Below are 19400 nucleotides of genomic sequence, written 5' to 3' on the forward strand. Positions count from 1 at the left end.
TGCTTAGCCTGTCCTTGTGCAAATATTCTGTTTTCCAAGATGACAAGAAGAGATGCCTCAAAAATCCACTCAGTTGTTTGCACGTCTTTCTACTGGCCTCCAAGCAGCGTGAGTTGGGGGTTTCTCCAGAGTTTTGTCTGGGAAGCTTCAGCGAGGCAGAGAGCAGTCAGGGTGTGCTGTGCTGCTGTGGGCTGGCGTTAGCAGTAGCTCAGGTCCTGGCCTGGTCAAAATGCCCCCAGGTCTCAAGGCAAAAAATTGGCACACGCTTTCTTTTGTCAGACCCCTTCAATGGGATTCATTGTAGTGGTGTAACAATGATTGACTGTAGCAGCTCAAAATAAGTTACTTTTATTGTTGCTTTCAAGTCACAGAGAACATTTTCCAGTTATTTTCATATACTGTTTGAAGCACTTCTGCACCGTCATGTTCAAAATCAACAAACACACTGCTAGAGTTTAAAAGCCTCTTCATCCCAGTTGTGTTGTACTTCCCTGTTTTTTTTTCTCTTGGATCATTAATCTCTGTTTATTTGAAACAAAGGTACGCGAGGTGAAAGATTAAAAGAAGATCTTCAACAGTTCCAAGTTGTAAAATGAATGGCTACACAAACAGAACGTACTGAGCTAGACTTGTACTTCACACAACTACTATTTGAATGATACACTGGTTTGCTCAGGTTGGTACCAGGTACGTGGCACATGAAGTTGTGTGTGCACACAAACAGCCTGCACTGTTCTGTTCTGGGGTCACAGCATTTGCTGCCCCAGCTTCTTTTCGTGTCTGCTGGCTCCTATTCTGCCGTTAAAACTAAAGCTCCACTCAGTTCTGAGAGGAAAAGAGGGGGTGGTACTGAAAGAAAACAGTGAGAGGAAGGACACCAAGAAAGAAAAAAGCAAAATAAGCAGTAAGAGATGAAAAGAAAAGGTTGGAGGCAAATAGTGGGAGGTTGGCATTTCAACATCTACATTTTATTTATATGACTTTTGAAACAATCAGGCTTTATATGTTTGCAATCAGTGTCATAGGGTGGTCTATTGGAGGCAGTTATTGGAAAATTCACAGTCTAACTAGAGAACAAGTTTTTTACATGCTGCCTTAGATTATTTTTTCCTTGTTGCCAGCTGTGCAGTTGCTGGAGCCAATTTTTAAAATATACTGCCTTAATAAATTCAGTTTTTCCCAACAGCAACATTGTGATACGCGCTGGTAAAGACTGGTGTGAAACCCACCAAATATTTTATTTGGAATGTAAACCGGTGTTTGGGTGATTCCAGGGTTGAAAAGTCAATGAACTCTCCTATTCACCATCTTGCCTCATATAAAACATTAATCATGATCTTTAAACTCAAAAAAAAGGATGTGAATTAGTGGCATCTATACACCACAACTCATTATTCATTAGAGAAGAAAAACACACAAAACCAAAGACAGATCCCTAGACTTGACTTTATATCATCCAGAAAGGTCATAATATGTAATAAATGTGGAACATCATTCCTACAGTCTGGCCAAGAGATTAATTTCTGTTGCTGCTGCAGAACAGAGTAAATGCATAGACCCATGTAAAATTAATCCTTAGTACTGGAGAAGATACAGAGAAAGTATTTATTCAGAAGTATCATTTACTAATGATTTGTGAAAGAGGTCAACAGAGGCACCCACTCAGAAGAGGGGTACAAGAATGCCAGCTGCAGATGAATGTATGTTACACCTCTGCCCTTCAGAGCCTGCCTTGCCTGTGCGATCAGTAAGCCTGCAGAGCTTCAAACAATGCCACATCACAGTTTTACTCAGATTGGGGGTGCACAGTCCCATCTGTTTGCTTACAGCGATGTGGTTAGCAAGTGACTGTGCTACGGCTCTGTCCATACTTCTGCTTGTGAGAGCAAAGAACTGCCTGGAGCGGTGTAAAGGAAACTGGGCACGTGAGCTAATTGGCCACAAGTCACAGGGAAGTCGGTCAGCAAGCCGCAGGCTTAACGAGGAGTAGAAACAATTTAGGAGCAGACGATAACAGAAAATTCGCAGCACAAATACTCTATTTTACTCTTCTGCACTGAGGACCTTACCGCCATGCTTGGAACTGTAAGATGGCTTTTTGGATGACCTTTTCAAGAAGTGAAAGGGAAGGCAGAGAACAAGTGAAGTCTCTCAGTTCCTCCAAACAAACGTGGCCTTCTCCAGGAGTCCTCAGTCCCTTAGAACGAACAGTTCACGCCCCCTTCTCATTCTGTCAGCACCCATGTAGCCCAAACCCCCACTCTGTACAAACTGCACACAAATTGGAAGTCTCCGAGTTTCCTGTCCCTTTCTGTTGTTCCTTGTCCCTACTGGAATTCAGTGGCTATTTGTTGCAGTGTTTTTTCTGTGATCACCTGCATTTTCAGGGTTTGGGGAACTGAGGCAGGAATCAGGGGCATAGAACACTTTAAATATTAATCAATTCAAATATATTCAGCCTCCACAGTGCAGAATATGAAGACTCCAGGATATGCCAACTGTGCAGTGAAAAAATAATCCGTTATTTAAATAGAAGTTATTCAGGTGCAATGTATTTTTTCACTTGGCATTGAGTACTGATAATCTTGACAGCTTACATCACATTTGCAATATGCAGAAATTATTTTCAAAGTTTTATTGCTGTATAGCTACAAAAAGGTTTATAGCTGTAGGTGAGCCCTACTGAAGGCCACATTCACTTCCCATGAAAGTAGTTGGTACATTATTGCTTTGAACAGTTGACCTGTCTGGACAAAGAGTCAGCATGGAAATTTGATAGGGAGCAGCCAGAATCAGAAGAATTCTGCAAAGCTAGGAATGCAGAATTTTAAGACTTTAGGGTCATATGTAGAAAGTTAATGGCTGCAGGTACCTTGCAGACTGGTGATTTAAGACATTTAAACTCTTCAATTATAAAATAGAGTTTGCTTGGGTTACCTCTTACAAGCTGTTTTCTGCACATGCAGAACATTATGAAACCAATAACTACTTGTGATGATGAAAACAGTTACAGGCACTGCAATCCAGATGCATGGCTTCCAGGGTAAAAAATCATACTTGTTTACAACCAAACTTTGGGAGTAGGAGCAAAACTGAATGAAATACATTTGGACCTTACCAAAAAAATGCAACTTTCCTTTCAAGTCATATATTTTGAAGGCCAGGCCTTTGCTCTCAGTTGCTCTCAGCAGTATTGTTCCAATGGACACAATAGACATAAGAAATCCTATGTTCCTATTTCTATTATTGCACTGCCAAGTGACTACAAGGAAGTCACGTAGACCGCCACATTTAAGAGTACCCATCCATGCTGTGTTTTTGCATGCTCGGTTTAAAATATGTAGGGTGCTGACATGGAGACACTTTATGAAGCAACTTCTAGAAGGCATCCAGGACCTTTTAAAATCTGATATTAAATGACTCAACTTTTCAACTGGAGTACCTTGCTCTGGAGGTCACTTGTGAGTACTTCCTCTTACCACTTCTCCAGAAGTCTTCACTGTGGTACAGCGAAGATTCCCCAAGAGATCAATTTGCCTTGTTAAGAAGTTGCCTCTCCCAAGATGCTAGAAAGCCTCTAACAGTAACTCACATAGCTTTACTCAGCGCTCTTCATGCACACGCAGACACTACTGCACTTGTGAATACAAGATACCATATGCTGCTACTCCAAAGCAGTTCAAGGGGTTAATTCCCATGTACGCAGCAGGCCCGTTGACAGCTCAGTTGTATATTTTTGCATTGATCCATCTTATGTTGTTTACCTGGGACAAGATTCCCCCTTGAGTGACTGAGGTTTACATAACTAGATACCTCGTAAAGGCACCTGCTTAGAATTTGCTGAGAATTCATCCTCAGAAAATCCGTCCTCTTCACAAACAATAGTATCCGGAAACCTCTTACCTCTTGTTGTAATCACCAATCTGATGGAACTGGCTTTGTGCAAATGGTGTACAGGTTTGGCCACCCATGCTCAGAAAGTTACACTGAATCAGGAAAAGACCACCTGAATGGCTGAAGAAGAAAGAAACAATTGTATGAGAAGTGCTGTTTTTTTCACTTTAGCAACACAAGGAGAGAGGGCACTCAATGCTTGATTTCTGCAAATATACCACAAAGAAAGAAAAGTGACTGTGTTTACTTGGACATAAGATAATCAAGGCAATCATCAGAGCAGGGATGCTGGTGCTAAAAGGCTGGACCATTGTGACCAAGTTACACAAACCTAAATGTAAAGCATTCTTATCTGCTCCTTTTGCTCATTCTCCCCTCCCCAGCCCATGAACGCCAGAAGGAAATAATTTGACCTTGAATACAAGGTGACCTGTTTTTTTTAACCTTAAAGAGAAAAAAAGCAGGAGAAACCTAATATTCCTGCTCATATTCTATTTCTGTATAATCTAACCTAAAAGACAGCTTTAGCATAACAATATATGTGAACAAACTAGTCATTAGTAACTCTAGTCTGGGAACTGAGGAAGGTTTCTAACAGAGTGGGACAAACCTACCTTGTTTCAGAATGGTGCTTAATTAATAGTTTGTGATAGAGTGTCACTGGTTTGTGATGAACACAACTGTGTGCAACCTGCTCTAGGTGAACCTGCTTTATCAGGGGGCTGGATTAGCTGATCTCCAAAAGTCCCTTCCAACCCTGACCATTTTGTGATTCCGTGACCTGATCCTTCCAGTCCCTTTCTTATGAAAACAAGAGGCTTACTTCTATTTTATTCATGGAGGTATTTTTTTATTTAGGTATTTTCTACAGAGGTGACAGTGAACCAGAACACCAATTTTAAAAACTTGGATTCTGACTCACACTCTCCAGCTGGAGATCAGTTAAAGACATAGGTTGTATTTATACAGATGCAAAGGAAGTAAAGCAATTTTGTCATCTGCTAATAGAAGAAAGGTAGCACAAATTTTCTCACATGAGTCTCACTTTAGAGAGTACTGTCTGAGGACTGGCACTGGGTTTTGCTTGCATAACTCTCAGACAGGAATTAAAAATGCCCTATGTTTTGCTGAGTTCCATTGTCTCTTCCTCCCTTTGTAAGGAAATGAAAGTCTGTTTCTCCACTAGTTCCATGAAATCTATCTGAATCCTGGTAACATGTCCCTGAGAATTTGCTCAGAGGGAGTAATAGACAAGGGTACACCCTCCATTGCTATGTTATTGTTCCATGAGCTCCAGACAAAAGCATTTATTGTGGTTTGGCAGCAACCATCTGTTCCTAAAACCCTGGGACTGCATTGTTCTTTACTTGTCAAAAGTTGATTTAGTACCTACAGGCACAGACTGCAGGGTTCATCTTGTTAGGAAGGATCTTCGAGCTTTCTAGACTGCTGGGGTCACCTCTCTCAGCCACTTAAGACCACCTGGAGGAGTCACACCAATGCTGACTCTGAAGACCAGGCCCTCAAAGAAGCAAAAGGTCTGCCCTGCAGTGAATATTCCAGGATTTTCATTCTGACCTAGGTTAAATGGTAATACTCCAGAAACTGAGCAACCAACTGCCAGGCCCACAATAATAACTCTGAATCATTAAATAAAGATACTTCTAAGGGAAAAATATTGTTAAGGCCCCAAAATTGTTTTGCTGTGTTTGGAATTCTAATAACGGTAGACAAGTTTGACTGGAACTCCTAATGATACAAAGATCTTGCAATCTTGCTTATCTATAGCTAAGATAATGTGCCTGAGACCTAAACAAAGTGGTTAGGAGGCCCTTCTTCTGCTTGGAGTGGTGTATCTTTACTTTTAAAGCAGATGATTAAAAGTAATATCTAATGAAAACTCCATCTGTTTTCCATTGAGCATAAACTTGGCTTTTCTTCCCCCCGAAGGTTGCATGAAGCTTTGCAGCACACAGTGCTGACACCTTCACAACGTAACAGGACAAGCCAACCCTTGATGCAGTTCCTTTGTCCAGGGAAGTTAAACATTGCATATATCTCAATATATTAACATAAAGCTGAACTTTTGGACCTTTAATTTCTTTCATATCCAGGAACTGGAGATAGATGTACAAATATGGTAGTGGTATAATAAATCTTAGGTCTCACAGACCTGCACAGGTCTGAGTCTGTGGACTGTAAAGGTTATTTTACAAAGCACTGGCAATAAAAGCTAAAATTTGCCACTCTGTGCTCTCTTCTCTACTTGGAAAAATGGGAATTTTTGTGTCCTGTTAAGACACAAGGTCTATGACACGAAGTTGGGCAGCTGTGATCCCTACAGACACTGCTACAGTTTTCTATAACTCAAACCACAGAAGCCAAACAGATACACGTGCAGTTTCCATTACTAAATCATTCATTTGCCAGTCCCAGAAAAACCTAGTAGTATTAGATACACAAATACTTTATGCTAACTGCTGCTGAAGCCCCATGTCTTCAGCCTTGTGTCTTAAGCATTTACCCAAGTCTAGATTTTCTATCCTCATAAAAGTGTCCTCCTCCCTTGCTCTCTGTACAGACATGGCTACCTACAATAATGGATTTTTTAGGAATTTTGTAACTTTGAGACTTCTCTCATTCTATCCGATGTGGCTGAAAATGGTCAATGGCTTAAGAAGGGACAGGTAAGATAAACAAGCTGACACAAACAGGTATACAATATATTCTTATAGCCAGGCTAACAAAGTTAAGTATGTAGGTGGAATAACGTGGCAAAAGGATCACTAACAGCACTTGTGTAGTGAGCAGGAATGTGTGTGTGCTTCTGTTTTGGTGATATGAACATATGCTATGTGGCTGTGGATTGCTTTTTGTTACATCGTTTGTTAAAGTTTAATATTAGAAAAAAAAAAAAAGTCAGGACATTCATCCCCAGCCATCTGCAGTTCCTGTTAGACTCTTGAGACTCCATCTGATTTCCTTTCTCTTTTACACCCAGGCACCACTGGCCAATATCCATCATCCTGCCAGTTAACAAAGACTTGGAAGCCTTTGGCATAAGTTCCAGCCTGTGTCTGGCTTCTTTTTGTCAGTCCTGGAAGGGGCCAGAAAACAGGAAAGATCCCTCCCGATGTCAATCTGCCAGGCACAGGGCAGATTCCTGGATGATGGCTGTCTGCCACACACCCCCTTGCAGACCCCTGGGACAGGGTGAGGCTCAGAGGAGGAAGGGGACTGATGTGGAAGGCGATGAATCTAGCTAGACTCCACTCCAGTTACCTTTGGCTGACAATATGTTTTCCTGGGGACCAGGATGAGCATTGTTCAGAAATCACTCACTTCTAAAGAATCTGAAGGCCTCTGCACCAGCGTCCAAGCATGGCTGCTGAGCACCAACCTGTGGGTCACCTCGTAAACTGGGTCCAGCTGACAAGGTCTCCTAAAGGAAAAGCTCCATGGCAAGAACAACCACAGCCCCAAAATTTGGGTTTAAAATTTCCATTGCCATCTTTCTTGGGACCTTTCAGAGATTCCAGCTCAGATTCAAGGGCTTAATCTGCCATTATCAAATATAATGAAGAAATCTGGCATTCTTTGCAACAGAAGGTGAGTGAGCCCTGATCTCTCCAGCTCTTGTTCTGTTCCCACAGGATAGCTTCTCTTTAACCATAAACAGATGCCACCTTTGACATTGGCACAAGTGAAGCTGAACATGTCAAATTTTGTCTGGTCTACTTACCTTCTTGCCTCATCTACTACTTTTACCTCTTGAATTACTGCTCCCCCCTCTTAATGCTTTTCATTTTTAAATTAATTGTTCATTTACATTAAGCAAACTAAACTAATCTTGCAGAAGATTAAAAAGACAGTGAAAGAGCCTTCCAGAACTGTCTTTCTTACAGGACTGTTCTCAAGATGTAAGCAGAAAATTGGATAAGTATCATTTTTCTCTACTCTTTCTAACTTAAAATCAAGGGGGTTTGAAAGAAGTAACCAATTTTTTTAAAGCTTTTTTCTTAAATCCTGCTGACATTTTGTAATAGTCATATAACCATTTCTTAACCTAGAGGAAGCAAAAGTTACATTTCCAATGTAATAAAATAAGCAGAGAGTTTGAACAGCTAGTAGGGTTATTAATCAGAGAGATGATGTTAGACAAGTTACACAAGTAAAATGAATAAAATCAAGATGAACTTTTTTTTGTCATTGAGAAGGATGTGAAAGAAAAGGTAGTTTTGCTGAAGGTGCAGAACCCTGACCCTTCACATGCAACTTTGAAGAAGCTTACAGCTTCCCAGGTCAAGCCTCAAACCCCCATCAAACCACATGAAGCCTTGACTGGATGTTATGAACATTTGAAAGATCAACACAGAAGAAACAGGGAAAGACTTCAGGCCTCTTACTTAGCACAAACAAGCTAAAAAGGTATGAATTCCTTGCTTTTTTCGTGGTATCCTTAATTTTCATATGACCCCCTTAGGCTGTGCAACAGATCATCCTCCTGCAGTCAGTGAACTGAGCCTGCTGCCAGCCTTCCTACCACGCTCCTCACTTGACCAGTTCCTCAAATTATCTGTGATTCACAGAAACTTTCTCTTTACTTAATGTGACATAACATGAAAAATGCATGAAGAATTTGCTCTAAACAGTTTAAGTATGAAAGGAATAAGTGAAGGGCTGGCTATGAAGACTAACTCCCGCCTCCTTTACTGGACTTGGCACAGCAGAGCCACGGGCTCAGTCTCAGTTTACTTAGATGGTGCAGAAAAGAACTGAGAAACCTAAGGGACATTTCTGGAACAAGAACAAACATGCATAAAATGACTGTGGAAATTAGAAGGTTTCTTCCTACCAAAAGAAGGAAAGTCTGGAGCAAATGCCCAGATAAAGTAGGAAACTGTGAGGATAGGAGAGGTGACAAGGAGGAAAGAGCATATTTTTGAATAGCACAATCCATTTATGAAAAAGGTTGGGAACTTGGCTCACTGCAGAAACAGAAGACTGGACTCTGCCACCCAAAAGCTCATTTTCAATTCTAGGTTTCCTTTCTTCCTTTCCAAACCAGAACGGGTGAGGTCTAATTCTAAAGGAAAAACAATCTGTTCTTTCTCTGCACTTGCCTGTGCAGACCTGTAAGTTAAAATGCATGTCACCTCCTTCCCATGCTCCAGCAAGGACAATAAAAAAAGAATGTAATCTCTTGTGTGGCCCATTACAAGTATATATTAATGATGTTTTAATTTGCATTCAACGTGGCAAAAAAAATCCTGTATTTCATACACCTTTACAAATAAAGCATATCTGACATGACTGATCACTAATAAAACAGAATAGAATCAAGCAGGTAATATACAAGGGTAAAATATTACAAGGTTGTTTCTTACCTTTTGCTTTTATAAGAAAATGAGATTCATGTTCATGTTTGTTTACATGAGTTGGCCGCAACTAACTCTGGAACTGATTCATAATTCCTACTCAAATTTTACATACTTGAGATATTTAAATCCTGCAAGTTTTGTGAAAGTGGATGGCCAAGTAGACAGATTATTCATCTGTCATTAAAGAAACAGGCTAAAATGAACTCAATGCCTAATAAACATCAGAGAATCCATGCTGAAACACAATCCGAGATATAAATCCACAGGAAAAAAGATTTTGCTGTTTGCAGAACTACTTGTATTGAATGATATCACAGAGAGATAACATCAGTATGACAGAATCTAATCACCACTCAACAAACATTTTGGAAACAAGTCAGAAACCACATCTGCTTCAACAGAATCAGAGCCTCATGTGACAGGAAGCTTATTAGAGACCCTGTCTCTCATTATTTTGTTTTTGCTTATAACTTCCCAGCATGAATATTCAATATTGCAAAATAAAGCAGTTTCCTTCACATACTGTCCGGAATGGAGAAAGAAATTGGGCCAGACATTCCAGATCCTGAAGAAATTGGTGCCTGTGGAGCTATGGATTTCTACCAGCAAAACATCTGGCAGAAAATAACATTAAACATGAATAACTTGCTTCTCTTTCCTCTCACCATTGGTGTCGGGCAAGAATGACTCCACTGAAGCTTGCTTGATGTATTAAGCCTGAAAACAAGACAAAAGAAAATCAGTCTTTTAAACATAGCAAGACATCTTAAAGCAGTGTAACTCAAAATGTCTTATTTCCTCAACAGCATAGAAAGTTACATTGTGAGACGTTTTTCTTGGTTACTGCACATAAAACAGTCGCTTCACAATATTCTGAATGCAACTTAGGAAAATTCCCATTTGATGCTCTTTCATGGCTTTGGTCATAGCTCCAGGAGTCAGAACCTCTGGCACAGGTAAATTTTGGTGTTTTGCAATACCACTCATCTGAAAATCTGCCCAGGAGTGGGGCCAAGTGTCCTAAGTCAGAGGGGTCATGGAAGCTCTGTGTGCTCAGTCCTTTTAGCTGAAACACTTCCTAAAGTGAAAAGAGTTGAACACCTCTAAATTAGGTGGTCCCTGTGCATCAGCCCTTGATTCACCTCTGCTGCCTCAGTTATTGAAGTGAAAGTCAGCCTGCCCTTCCTCACTGTGCCCAGCAGTGGTGTGTGTTTTGGAAGACTGGGGCTGTGGATCTCCTAAGTGTGGGCACTTCCATCTGTTGTATGGCATCATGACAACAGCTCCCATTGCCCCTTCTCACTCCTCAAATCTGCTGGAGTTTTTCTTGCACAGAAAGCAGGACTAGCAGTGGGATCGGGCAGTGCTGAGCAGTGGGGTACCATTCACTTCCCCTGGCAGGGGGGTCTTGCATGGATGTATCCACACAAGGTCCCTGTGGAGGGCAGAGACCTTTTATACAGGCAAAAGCTCTTCAACAGGGCTACACTCTGCAGACACATCAGGCAGTACCTTCCCTACGTCTCTGGATGACCACTCTTTCTTCTTTCTCCATCACCTCAAGGACAGATAAAAAGCCTTTCAGGGAGTGTCAGTATTGCCATTTCAACCCCATAGATGCCAAAGTGATTTTTATACTCTTTCTGCTCAACTAATTGCCAAGACCCAACAAAGGGACTTTAATGGGCTGCACCAGGCAATAAACCATCATCTATTGGCTCTAGAAACAAGGAAGGAAAAGAGGGAATGTAAAGCTGGAACAAAGCACAGACCCAGAGAGCAGGTCCAAATACTTGCAGAAACTGATTTATCCAAAGATTTGATACCAGATGTTTGATTCAGACAGCTTTAACAGAGCTCCATAGAACGTTAAATGCTTTTCATGTTTTCAGAATTCAAACCACTCCATCTGGGCACTTCTGCCACAGGGCACAAACAAAACACTGCTTAATATTAATCAAAGAAGTGAGTTCTGCTCTGCAAGTTCAATATAAAAAGAGTAAGAGCAAACATATGCTAAGTTGTTTCTGGGAACGATGAACACAACATAGGAGCTGTCTTGCATTACCGCATTTCTAAATTATGCCAGCCCAAAGTCTGATTTTAGGGAGGATACACTAGTGATATGTTACTACAAACACTGTGCTAAACTGGAGCACTCTGCATCTCTGATTATATATATATACATATACACACACACACACTGTTCATAATATACCAAACATTCCTGTTTCTTTGTTTACCTACAGTTTCCATAGACTGTTGCACAACTACTAGTCCATGGAAAAGTTGCATGCTTTTTCTTGGACATCTATTTGGGTATTGCTTCTTTGCAAATAATATTAATTTTTGCCTGCGCCCATCTTTAGCTTCATGGACTCCTTGCTCTCCTATTAATTCCTTCTCTCTAGCCAACCAAAAGCCTGTAGCCATATATAATAAGAATGACTATTTATTGCATGCTTACAGTGCAAAATTTTTTTCCAAATCATTTTCCTTCTTGAAAGCCAGGACTACCTACATTTGTCAAGCAATACAAAGCTGTTGGCTCTGGGCAGCGGCAGCTCAAGTCACTTCTTCCTTATTTTCTTGGTCACCAGTGCAACTTCCTAGCCTCTTTTTGCTGATTCCATTCTGCAAAGGAAGGATTACAGGATAAGGATCTGGCCCCATTTTCTCTCCCTGCCATAGCTCCTTCCCTTTTTCTTGACCAGCCCCATATATTGCCACTTCCATTTCTTCCTGCTTGTGCCTTCTGCTCTCTCAGTCATCAATAACTCCAACTCAGAACAGTTCTTCTTTGAAAGAGGTGATCCTCCAGATTGTCTCATGTCTTCCTGAAAGCTCGACAACTTTGCCTTAGAATTCCTTCTATAATTGACTGTAGCCTTTTTATTTAGATCACCATGCACCCCACCAGGCGTAGCTTGACTATGAGATGTGCAGAGACGCCTCTGTGTCAGCGCCATGGAGTTTTCGTGTATTTGCTCTGATTAGACACTGGATGGTGCTCTTTGCACTGTCATGCCAGCAAAACTACCTCCACAGCAATCCTTCTCATGAGAATTGCAAAAATTCCCCAGGGTCAGCTACACTTACATGTTTTAAGTCTCTTAAGTCCTGTGGGAAGCATGTTTTGACTACACAGAATGTAGCTGAAGCTGCAGTGGAAGAATCTCAGCTAGGTAAGGACAAATGCCAAATAAAATGTCACTGCCTGTTACATGCAAATCCACCGAGTAGTAGCTTTCACATTCCTCCTCAAATATTTTATTTGCTAATTGGTTCCTTATCAAAGTTCCCCATAGCAACAAGGGAGATGTAAGTGGCATAAAGTGGGCTGAATGACATTATGTCTGCATGTAAATGTAACTCGGATTGTGCACCGAGGAGATGATCTGAAGGAGGTTAACATCCTAATGTGAAACCTCCTGTGGTCTCAGAGGAGAAGGGAGCTTCTTAATGCTGCATGAATAGTTAAAGAGTAAGGCAGGAAAGCACACGTCACCAGCAAACATTTTTAAGAGAATCATGCTCAGGTTCTCTAGAAAATGAGTTCGTTTGATCTTTTTACCTGCTAAGAAATTCTCATTTTACAACAGATGTTTGTCTTCAGCTATTTTTCAAAGAAGGTCAGAAACTTTTTGATATTTTTAAAGGTGTGATGAATAAACAAAGGAATGTACTTTATGGCAAAAAAAAGCTGTAGGGAGGTAAAAGATAAACATTCATATTTTACCCCTTCTGTTGCTGACTTCTGTGCATTGCCAGGCAAGCCAGGCTATCTCTCTGGGTCTTCCCAGCTGTAAATCTGTGATAATTTCTTCTCTTCTGGTTCTACTAAAAGGCTCTTTCTCCAGTCAAGGTGCTATTAGAAGTACAAAATATTTTGTGTGTCGGCATGTAAGAGCTATCACTGGAAAAGGCACTCTAGTAAAATAAAGAGGAAAATAGAGAGACCACTGTAACACCTAAGAGAAATCAGGGAAAACAGGGTTTAAAAGGATTCATAAGGATGAGATGGTGTTGATGAGAAACAGCTGGACTAGCTGGGTGTACTCACTGACCTAAGATGTGAGATTTAAACTGGTATTAACAACTATTTGGGTTGGTCCACCTCTTGACATACAGGCATAAGCAGAGCCTCAGAAAAGGCTCAGGAATCACTGAAGAGTCCCACCTGGTGGAAGGCCTCGAGCTATGCTTTTGGTGCTTCCAGCAGGGTTAATCTGTTCAGAAGGGCAAGCTTGTTCAGCTGGAGGATTCCCAAGGATCTGGTGATCCACTGAAATCCTATGGCATCTTCTTCAGCTGCCTTGTCCATCGTTTACACAAAGACGGCTCAGTCTTCTTGGGTATCATGTTCTTCTAAATATCTCCAAAGACAGTTCTAAAAGAGACATGCTGAGAGTTCACAGTGGTTGGATTAATAAAACACTCCACAATGAGCACTGCTGTTGAAGTCTTAACATGGAAATCTTTTGGCTACACCATTTAATACGACACACATGGGACAACTGAATTTTATGGTACTTGCAAAACTCCCTCCTTCTCTTGGCAAGTGGGCATTGCAACCATTAGAATTTATGGGATATCTGATCTGCTTGTGCCTCAGGGGAAGAAAATGGGATTAATGGCCCAATCCTGCAGATCTGACATGACTCATCTTATCGTTAATGAACTGGCCTTCTCAAGATTAGCAAACTGAATGCATGAGATGCTCCTGCTAACATACTCTTTCGTTTTGAAAATTACTACATGTAATATTACATGCAAAATAGCCTCAGAAAGCAGAATCCCCTGTTGTCCTTTCAGGCTTTATAAAGAAAAATACAATCTCACGAACAGCGCAAAAACCGAGTGAGTTCTCTCTGGGGTCCCACTACCCTTGTCCCTGCTGCTGGATCATATCGGGCTTTGCTGGGTGAGGTCTGATGAATATGTGGTGACTGACATGGGCCTTGCTGGTGCCTCCTCTCTTCTATTATAAAATCCTGCTACAATAACAGAGCTGGCAGGAGGGACTGTGCATGTCCACACTTCAACTACTGCAATACGAAGTACAGCATCTCTACTTAAATCAGTGATGAAGGCAGATTTGGACTAAGGCTAAACACTGCATGGCTAAGCACAATCCTGCACTCCACTCTGCACTTCCCTGCAACAGTTATCTCTAACACAAAGGCAGAGCAGGCTATAGGGTGCTAGCAGTTTAAACCACTGTGGGAAGTTTTGCCAGAATATTTGCTGAATCCCTTTGCATCCTGCTCTGTGTGTCTGTAGACAGGTGCAGATAATTTCATTAATACAGGTATAGTGAACCTGAATGGATTATGGCATATTTTTAGATCTTCCAGTGAAGGAGTGTGTTAAGTACAAAGCAGTGTTGGTTTTGTGCTGCCCTGCAATGACAATTCTAATGAACTATTGCTGAGCAAGGTTACCCAAAGACTATGCTCTTAATGTGTCCTTTGTTACGCAGACAGAACGAGTTTCTGATTTCTTGGTTATTTTGCAGTAAGAAAAATTGTTTAGGTTCATGGTACATCACAACATTCAGTGAGCTTGCCCCTTGGGAACTCAGAGAGCTTTCAAACCTTAATATAGACATCTTTCAAATGGATCATTAATGTGCATATATCTAGATTTAAGGCCAATGCAAGCACTTCAGGTTTTGCCTGCCAGATTTTAATTTTTGGCTTCATTTGCTTCCCATATATTCAAAGAACTGTACCACATGGAAACCTTTAAACAATAGATGGGATAACATAATTTTTCAATTGCTCTTGAAAAGGTTTTTAACCACATAAACTATTCCAGGGTTCGCTAAGAAGTTACCATTGCAAATAATGTAATTGTTCCAGACCAAATTCCTTGCATTCCAGAATAACTTTTGAAGCAAAGAGCATGACTGGTTTGGGATTTTTAACCAACCTCTTTATGGTAATACTTAGACCAATGTAAATTTTCTCCAAAAGCTTTGCATTAAAAAGAAAGGACCAAAGCCTACAAACACTCATATCTGCAGAACCTAATGCTAACAATGCATCAATCTCAACAAAAGGAAAATAAACATTCAAACATTAGGAAACTCTGAACACTTTTTTTTATTTTAAACAAGTAAAAAAGTGAGAAAAACAGTAGACAAACTCTGGCTAACCTAGAAACATATAAAGTGCAAGCAATAAATTCTTTCCTCCTCTTTTGCTGGAAGGACAAGACCTTAACTTGCCTTTTGAATGAACCCAAGGCTTGTTGTCATGAGCAGCTGAGTCCCTCCTTAAAGATGCGTGCAACTTCTGTTTCCCTGGGCTTCACCTGGAGTTAAGAACACACAATTTTTTCTGGTCATATGTTTACTCTCCACATTCAAACAATTCTTGCTGCATTCATGTAAAGACAATGTCATTTTGTGGTTTGTCCAATGAAGGAGACTGTTACCAGAATCTTCACTGCATAACACCTACAGGTAGAGTCATCTGGGATAGATGAGCTGTTGCTCTTGAAACTAGTTCTCCTACCTGCTCAGGCAGAGGGTCCTCAATGCTGCAGTTTTCTTCCCCTACGAGCGCAGCGGAATCTAGTCTTAGCAACCCACAAAGCCACTTCCCAAATCTACCTTGTTACTCAGCTTTCCTGGATGAATTGAATTAAACAGTGGGTGGTTTATGAGATGAACTACACCGGGGAGCAGTGCCTGTAATTCACTGCATACTCTTACCATACAGGGCACAATGGAATCAAACTTCTCTGCGGCCAGTAGGCCAGTAAAGCAGCATAAATGGGAAACAGCACACTTCAGAGGGTCTTTTTGATCTTCATTTTGATTCTGTGCTACAGGCCAGCTTATTTCCCACACAACAGCCTGCTTCCACTGAATTCACACCAGATGTAGGCCTTGCGAGTCCAGAACTTTAGTTTATCTTTCTAAAACCTGTTTTTTCTTAGAATCGGCTTAGCTGTCATATAAAACAATAGTGTCTTGTACCATTCAAAACTAAAGGAATTAGCTCTGTATTTTATCAGCCTCACTCCCTATGAATACAAAGCTTTTGTGATCATACTCTTCATTGGGCTGATCCCAGCCCTGGCCCCCTGATCCCTCACAGCAGAGGACTGGCTGGAGTGTGCAGTGCCATTCCCCAAAGCCGTGTACTTTGTGGCAAGTGGTAGTACAATGTATGTAACTGGGTCTTGTCTTGCTGTGGAGTTGGAATGCAGCCAGGGTAACTCAACCAGACCTAGGATCTGGGACTAGTGTCACAGACAAAGGCAGTGATCATCACATTCTTCAAAGCCTAATAGATGCTTCAGTTGAGGTTAAAGTGCCCCAATTAAATAAAAAAAAAAAAAAAGGCAAAGCCACACAAAGAGAAAAATCTTTCTACATATTAAAAAAAAAAGTAGGAAAAGTTTCATTGGGACTTGAGCATTCATAAGCACTGAAGTCAATCAACCACAGGCCAGATCTATTAGGAAAACAAATGTAATTAGCTCTTTTGCTACTTGTTTGTTTTCCTCAGGCAAAAAGAAAAGACTTCTCTCCTAGATGTGTTATGTAAATTACTTAACTATGCTCTTTGCAACCAACCAGCCACAGTCCCCCTCAGTTTACTTCTGGTCTCCAGACAGCCACCGAGTGTACACACTCACCGCTTGTCACCGGATGTTACTGTTTAAACAAAAGCTGCGAACTTACCTTTTTCAGGCAGAGTGCAAAGTGACAGCTAGTCCTGCAGCTTGTACTAACACCGCTCACGCTCTCAAGGAAGATGCATTTTCCATTAACTTGTCTCTGCTGCTTGTGGTACTAATGCTGAAAACACCCATGTTAGATGTTTAGGCCAAATAAATTTGATAAAAATTCATGGGATTCTAGGAGCGTTATTATTTCTGCAGAAGCTTGTTCCAGAAATAGTCTCTGCCCACCTGCAGCTCTCTAGATCTGATCTATGCCTCACTGATTCATTAATACTGCACTTGTCTAACATTTACAGCATGGGGACTGAAATTCAGGACTTTTAGTCTCTGCTGGTTCTGCTACTCCAATAGATCTGTTACCATGCCTGCAAACCGCTGTTAAAACCTTGCTTACCTCTTTTCAGGTTTAGCTGAATCATGTTGGAAAATCCTTTGAGATCAAGGCTATAAGAACTACAAGTGATTAGAATTAAAAGGGACATTTTGGGAGGCACAGAGGAAGCTACCCAATCGTTCCAAGTTACAAGACATTGCGACTAGATACTATATAAACTGTTGCCTCTGTCAAGTCCAATTTCCGTCCAGAAAAAGAAGGAAAGATTAAGTAAGAGCCATACATATAAAGCTAGTACAGTTTTGGATTGGAGAAGAAGAAAAAAAAAAAAGTACAAGCCCCTTTAGAGTTTTTCTATTCTTCAAACTACTGTATAAACCCCATCTAATATGTAAGCTCAGGAGTTCTAAGAAAGATTTTGAAATGTTGCAATTCCAATAGTCAATATTTTCTCTATGGAAGGGATATGATATTCATGTCTTAATAAGCGCTTGTAGGTATGACAAGGTATCAGGCTTGCTGTTTGCAGGAACGACGCGTAAGAGTTTGATCCCAGACCAACCAAAACGTGTGGGAGTTTTGCCTTGACACGAACAAGATGAAAGCGGCTGCTAATAGGGGTGGTGTGGGGCATCCATGTGAACACGCACAAGGACAGTTTCACGAGCTCATTTTCCAGTTAGGGCTAGATTTCCAAAAGGATTTATGTGTTGAATGCTTGTACTATGCAGCTACTTCTAAAAGAGCCTGAGCAGGAGCTAAGAAAATTATAAATGTACTGCAAGTGATGGATGCTCAGCCCTTTGATCACTTTGTCACTAAGGCAGCAGTTCTGTGAGCTATTGGCAGTTCTGGGTGCTCCAAATACCCGTGAAAAGTCAGTCCTACATGTCTCAAATTGGGAGCACCGAGAAGTTAAGCCTTTAGTTTAAGCCTGTTTTTTACAACAGCAAAGACTGAGAAGATCTACCTGAACTAATCAAAATGGGCAAAACATAAAGGCATAATTTTCCAAGACTCCCTATTTTGAGTCTGTATTTGGTTTAACTGAGCCAAAAATCTAACATGAAATGCAGAACCCCATACCTTCCCACATTGTGTATTTTGATAGCAAGGCCTGAACTGTGGCAACAAGTGAGATTTAGTGTAAAACTGACTGATTTTTAGGGTACACAAGACGTAAGAAAGGCTAGCCGTAACAGATCCTGCCCGACGGGGCTGGGTACCTTCCTCTCCACTCCAACTCTGCTTTCTGTGGTTTTACAGGTGCTCGAAGGCTGTAAATCGACATTTTATTGGTAAAAACCTGAAGTTTAGACACTGTCTCCCGGTTAGGCAGAAGGATCAATACCGTCCTCCATGACCTGGCAGCAGCGCCCCATGGGTGGCGGGGTCAGGCCCCACAGGTGGCTGGGTCCCCACAGGGGGCTGGGGTCCCACGGGTGGCAGGGATGGGGTCCCACGGGTGGCGGTGCTGGGTCCCCACGGGTGGCGGTGCTGGGTCCCCACGGGTGACAGGCTCTGGCCCCACGGGTGCCGGGGCTCCTTCTGCCACCCCCCCCGGGCACACCCGCGCCCCTCCCGCATCACCAGGGGACAGCCTTGGTGCCGCTTGTGCCCACGCCCTGGATAATAAACACTAACCACACTTCCAGGCTCCCCTGACCAGCAACGCCAGGGACGCCTCCCGGGCGCGGGGAAGGGCCTTGCTGCGGCCCGGGAGGCCGAGGCCCTGGGCACAGGCCGGGCGGGGAGGGCCGGCCCCCACGACCGGGCCCTGGGGCGGGCTGGGGCCGGCGGGACCCCGGTCGGGCGCCTTCAGCCCCCACCAGCCCGCCCCGGCCCTGCCCTCCACGGGCGGAGGCTCCGGCCCCGCTCCCGCCGGGACGGGCTCTGCCTCCCCGCTCGGCCGCTGCGTGACAAAGCGCCTCAGCGCGGAGGCGGCCGGCCCGGGAGCAGCCACCCTGCCCCTTCCCCCGCCGCCCCGGCCCTCCCAGCCCCGGTGGCGGCAGCCGGTCCCGTGGTCTCACCGTGGGCGCCTGCGCGACGCTCCTCCTCCTCCTCCTCCTCCCGCCGGCGGCGGCCGCTGT

The 19400-nt window shown here is 42.4% G+C and overlaps 1 long non-coding RNA gene across 3 annotated transcripts; it reads right to left on the reverse strand.

The window, feature by feature from the left end:
* Positions 1 to 332: 332 nt before the first annotated feature.
* LOC119142294 lies at positions 333 to 13664 on the reverse strand. Of its 3 annotated transcripts, XR_005102212.1 has the most exons (6): positions 13456 to 13664; positions 13015 to 13205; positions 11797 to 11909; positions 9941 to 9992; positions 3904 to 4014; positions 333 to 3764 (listed from the first exon to the last, which is right to left on the reverse strand). It is a non-coding gene; the product is annotated as an uncharacterized LOC119142294 (long non-coding RNA). The 3 variants fall into 3 exon arrangements; XR_005102211.1 differs by having other exon boundaries at positions 333 to 4014; XR_005102213.1 differs by having other exon boundaries at positions 333 to 4014; positions 11743 to 11909.
* Positions 13665 to 19400: the final 5736 nt, after the last annotated feature.

The sequence above is a fragment of the Falco rusticolus genome, chromosome 1 (genome assembly GCF_015220075.1).
Source record: "Falco rusticolus isolate bFalRus1 chromosome 1, bFalRus1.pri, whole genome shotgun sequence".
Lineage (NCBI taxonomy): Eukaryota > Metazoa > Chordata > Aves > Falconiformes > Falconidae > Falco > Falco rusticolus.